Source organism: Cryptomeria japonica, chromosome 11 (assembly GCF_030272615.1).
Source record: "Cryptomeria japonica chromosome 11, Sugi_1.0, whole genome shotgun sequence".
NCBI classification, from domain to species: Eukaryota; Viridiplantae; Streptophyta; class Pinopsida; order Cupressales; family Cupressaceae; genus Cryptomeria; species Cryptomeria japonica.
The window spans coordinates 722,890,508-722,896,536 of NC_081415.1; the positions used below are offsets into that span (position 1 = coordinate 722,890,508).

The 6,029-nt window shown below is 35.0% G+C and overlaps 1 pseudogene; it reads right to left on the reverse strand.

The window, feature by feature from the left end:
* Window positions 1–2,429: 2,429 nt before the first annotated feature.
* Window positions 2,430–4,392, reverse strand: LOC131061380 (purple acid phosphatase 22-like; annotated as a pseudogene).
* Between the last annotated feature and the right edge of the window lie 1,637 nt (window positions 4,393–6,029).

Here is a 6,029-nt window from a genome sequence, read left to right on the forward strand (position 1 = left end):
AAATGAAATCAAAATTATTCAAGCATTTAGGAAAAATATTTTTAGTGCATCTTTTTCCTACTAATTAAAGTGACGATTTGTCTAAATTTGAATCTAAATGGATGACAGTTGTTAAGAAACAACTTGTTTGCTTTTCATTGCTTGTACTGAGTTGCATATTGGTAATAAGGATATGTGATACTGTTGTAGGGATGACTATGTTTGACTCACTCTAATGGATGTAATACAACATATGTGTCAACTACAAGTGGTAATAACACATATTTGAACACAACATTGATAACACTAAGAATACCCAAAAATAAATGAACAAAAAAATAATTCCAGCTAAAGGTATTTTAACAAAAACATGGCTTACTAAGGAATATTAATAGATAATGTGATTTGGCTATGTGTTGAGATTTGTTAGTGTGCATTAAATGTATTAGGTAGCTAAAAATTGAGTTCAATGTGTATTCATGTTGAGAATTAATTTATTTCAATAGTGGACAAAGTTTTTGTTTGTAAAGCTCTTATGTTTTATGACCTACAAAGTTCCCACTTTCATTTGATATTAATGATGCATTAGAGGATAATGAATGTGCTTTGCACAATTTAAAAATGTGTCAAAGTTCATTGTTTCTCCCCTAGATTATGCCATTAGCTTGTAGCATTGTAGTAATCCCATAAGTATTATGCATGATCATGATATTATTTTACGTTATTTTTATCTATTGAATGCGAATGCACTTGATATGATCTATAATCATGCAATCTCTTTATCTTCTATGTACATAAAAAGTGAGGCATATAAGAAAAAGCTAAATCTATATTAAACTATTATACTCACAATATATGTAACAAGTATATTAAGAATAATAAATAGTAATCATAGATACAAGCACAAAATAGTCTTACTAACACGAACCCTTATTGCACCAAGTCATAGTGGTTGTGCTCAAGGATAATTGACATGTGGTGATAACATAACAATCTGCAAGGCCAAGTGAGTGAAAATGACTTGGGTTAGCTTCAATTTATAGATTTTTAACTATAAGATTGGATGGATAGGATTAAAAGAAAAGATCAAGTAATCAAATTAGCCTAGAGACTCTTTAGATTGATTTACAAAGAAACCCGTTGTCAACAAATAGGAGAATTAAATTCACCATCAATATCTATCTTGGGGGAATCATCAAACCATTTATTAGGTGAACAATTTTACACATCCCTTGGACCTTACATCATTATGGTAGGAAACATTCTAGGTGAGGATGGACCAAACAATAGGATTTTCTCATATCCAATTTTGTGACTCTTGAAAGAAACGAATCTTGCGTGAAAAACATCTCCCCCTTAGTATTACCAACATTTAGAGGAAAGGTTTCAAAAGATCAAAATTAGACTTTATTTGAATTCAAAGTTCTCTATCAAAGCTATGACTATAGGATTGATAATTTTCAATTCAACATTAAACAACTTGATAACCAATATTTATTCAAATTTGAACAAATTTAATTATAGTTGAATGAACCTGAATTATAAATACCAATCATATAAATTGCTCAACTTTTCAAGTGTATCCCAAGACAATTTACAATCTTATACGTTAATGATATCAGATTTCCACAATCCATAATAATAATCTGTAGTGCTTCTGGAATTAGATTGTGTATAGTTTTTTACATCAATGTTTCAGATCACACTCTGTGATCCATCATCATGATAGTAGAGAGAGCTAGGAGTCATAAAATGACAAGTTGCATATTAGACCAAGCCTAAAAAGAAGAGGAGGAGAGAGAGGAAGGTGGCACGCGGCTCAAAGCAACCAGAATCTTATACGTGTTCAAAACACACCTCATTGTTAACTAAACCCTTATCAAACACAATCCCTTAATTGTTTTTAATTTTTAAAAATATTTTAATATGAATTTTTAGAATAGTTTCCAATCTAGTAATAAACAAGATTTTTGAGTATGAATTTAGAAACTTATTTACTAAATTTAATATTTTTGCATATATTACTAATTTATCATTGTTTTCTTAATTTTTACATTCTTTTTACTTATATAATATATCCATATTTGATACGAATAATGAAAAGACAACGATTTTCATTCCTTTTCAAGAAACAACATCTGCATTTATTTCACATTAGCTTCAATCTTCTACTTGTGCATAGGTGAATCTTAATGTATATACTTTGTAGTTCATACCTTTGAAAACTTTAAAATTACCATTGCTTGTTACGATCTTTGTGAGAGAACATAATTTATTTAATATTTTATGTAAAAAATGTGAATTTAATTCCTTTCAAATGTCAATAATGGCACTTCATTTGATTACACAACATACACCTTTCCAATTCTAACTTTCTTCTCTTTAATAATTAATATTTTTCTTAAAACTTAGAAATGAAAAATATTACAATGACCTGTCATATAAAAACAGTGACCATCAAATTCCAGGCTTGCATCAAACGAAACAACATTCGCTTCGCTGCGGGAACTGCTTTAACACAATGTTTAAGCCCTCTTTATTACAATATTTGCCAGTGCCAGCCAAACTTGGGGATTTACAGAGAGTAAGAATAAGCCCTCTCTTCTTTATAAAGAATTCAGGATACACAGCTTGTTGAATTGGCGAAGCTCTGAATCAAAACTTGGTCTGCTGCAACCGACTCACCATCTTCATTCCTATGCCATGTCCAATTCGCATGCGTTGCATTCATTATTGTTAATTCACCATGCCCAAACAAAATTTGCTTCTCTAAACAAAGATAATCCAGACTGGTTTTGCCCAAACCTGTCATGGTAACCAAAAAAAGAAAAACTTTAACTGTGAATCATACAAGTTGTAAAATATGATGAGAATTCAGCCCATTATATTAGATTAGAATGGAGGAGACGATGTCGATGGTAAACCTACTTTGAAGCAAGCCCTTCGCGGTTGCCTCCATCTCCTATCGTAATGTGAAGAGCTCCACAGGGATCGGCCTTATTGTTATACAGTATACACTCGATTCTGAAAATACAATACAATAAAGTATCATGAGTACCCACAAGTCCTAACAGGCTATTAAGGTTTTTGCTTGCTTTGATTGAAATGAGATACTCACAAAGCGTTCGTATGCATGAACATGCCCTGCAAACACCATATCTACTTTTGCAGAATACAGCATTTTCTCCATGACTTTTCTCATGTCTTCTCCTCCTCTGTGATGAGCAGTGTTGGTGTTGTACCAGGGTGCATGCACCAGAGCTATAAGCCACGGTGCTCTTTTTCTATCCACCCTTCCAAGATCCGCCTTATATCATAAAAAAAAAAAAGTCTCGTTATTTCAATGGATTGTATTGCAATCTATTTTTATAGCCCTTTTAAGAATGTACTAAAGAATGAGAATGGGGTTAGCAGACCTCCAGCCATTTGTATTGATTTGAACCTGGGCCGAAGTCTGCATAGGAGCCCAGCATTATTACATGCACTCCTACAACTTCAAATGAGTAGAAGAGATTCGAACTCGAGCCGCTTTGTTCGAATGGCATTCTCCATCTGGCATTGTATGCTCTGAATGTATCTTTTACTCGTGGAGTGGTCTCTATCTCATGATTCCCTTGGGTAACCATCCATGGCCTGCTACTTGCCAGAGGCTCTACCAGCTTGCCAAATGAGTCCCACAGAGGCTGGTTTGTATCTGCATAAGAAAGGTCTCCAGGCAAAAGTAAAACATCATACTTCATCTCTTCAATGTATGCTAATGTGGATTTTGTGTGATCTGTTTGTCCCGGATCACCTGCAAAATCCAACCAATACCCAATTATCTTATGGATTCCCTGAGATTTTAAAGGCTATAAGAAAACAAACCCCCTGCAAAAGAATAAAAAATTTGAGCTTGATTAACAGCAATGCCTACCTACAACTGCAAAAGTGATGGGGAATTGTGAGGGTGGAGTTTTGAGATTAAATTCAGTCCCGAATCCCCCACAACGGTAATAATAAACAGTATTTGCAGCAAGTTATCCGATCAACACATTGTGAATGCTACCAGACTCGTAGGATAGATAGGAATATGAAGTATTGTTTCCTGTTGCAGAGGAAGTGTATTTTCCAGGGGATGTTCCATACTCCACCACTGAGGGTACATCAAAATCCTCTGTAATCCATGAAACTCTCATATGATCATTTCCTACTAGAGATATATGTACCTGCCCATAATACAAATTCTCCAAAAGTAAATCCAAAATTTTCAAAAAGCATAATCCAAAATGCAAAGAAAGTTTAGTACCTGTTATGGATCTTGGTCCGTGTCTGCTTTGAGAGGACGGAAGCCAAAAGATCCAGATCCATATGCTGCTATAATAACTAGCAAATTAAACAGTTTACAGAAACCCATCTCCATGTTTGCCGCTTTCAGTACTGTGAGTAGTTTTGTTTCTCGCAGCACAACTAGGTAAAGTGGTATTTATCCCCATCACGTTATGCTCTTGGGATATTCATTGACGGAGGCCGAAAAGACCCTGAAATTGAGCTGGTGTGAAGTGGGATATTGTAATGTCGGCTTCACTTGTTTGGTTTTCTGCAAATTTTTTACAATCTGGTGGAAATAGAAAAAAACGGAGTTACAATTGAGGGGCCTTACTACTTATTGTGCGTTTAAGTTGGGCCATCTCAAACAAAGTGACATATTAGTCAAAGATTTCACTCAAGATCTAATGCTGAGCTTCTCCAAAAACCCTCTCACAAGTTATATGACCTTTCAAATTTCAAAATAAGATCTACAATTTTCACCTAATATTACTTGACTTTTTCCCAAAAGAATCTACATCTCTTAATTTCTAGGAAACTCTCTCTCTTAAATATAACTAATCAAGATTTGAATGTTCTAAGTATGACCACAAAGTATTACTTATATCACAACAATGATTCTAGAAGCACACCATGTACACACTGAAAACACACTTCATAGGGTAAAACAAATTTAGACCAAAAGGTGAAGATAAATGATTTTGTTTCCAAAATTTGGAGATTGACTTGTATATGGTATCTTTAGCAAATTTCATAAAAGAATAGACAAGAAGAAACATAAACAATGTGAAAACAAAGAATTCAATGGGAAAATAAATTTGAAATCATGAGCCCATATAGTCACACACAAAACAATAAACAATAATACCATCAACATATAAATAAAATTGAAACAACTACAAGACTTTAAGGGATGGAGAGTAGGAGTGGGGGACTTAGGGTTTTAGGCGATGTACATGTTGAAGGACATTCAGAGGTGGAGGATGGAGATAGGGAGGCAAACATTGAGGGCTTTGCTGCCCTCTTTCTTCATAAGACCTTGGTTGTGGTACATGGGCATTACACGGAGCTGGTTAATACCCTGTCGTGAGTTCTTGTTTGCATTTTCTCACCTTGGGATGACAAATGGGACTCGACTCCTTCCTAGTTCTAGGATCCTAGAGGCAACATAATGGGTCTGCTTTCTAGGGTCATCCTTTGGTAGGTGGGTGTGTTTGTTCACAACTTGGCTTGGGGGCTATGAGGAGCATTTGTTTTTTGTCTCCCTCTTTTTTTGGGCGCTTCTTCTTCTCTTTAACATTTTTGAGTGTTGGAGAGGCAACAATCGCTACTATTGGGTTTGTGTGGAGGTTTCCTCTTGTGCTATGTTGAGTTTTAGCGCTCAAGGTGCTTCTCAGGATAGAATTGATCCATTCAGTTTTTTGGATGCTCTATTTTTGTGCATTTTTTTGGTTTTTTAGTTGTTTGTTGACAGAAGACAGTGGAAGGGTTTTTTTGGAATGTGAGTTTCAATGCTCTCTGCAGGGAACTCCCATCAAAGATTGTTTGCTTTGGTGACTATCTTGGGGCTTTTCTTTATCCACCCTTGGTTCTTCTCACTCTCCTATTCTAGGGGAGATTGAGGTTTTTGAGTGGGGATCTACATTGCCCCCTATTTTGTTCTCCTTCTAGGTTTCTCCTCATGATTCTTTGCTTTGGTAGAAGGAGTGTGTGGATTCCAGTAACTGATTATGTTTTGGAGGTGC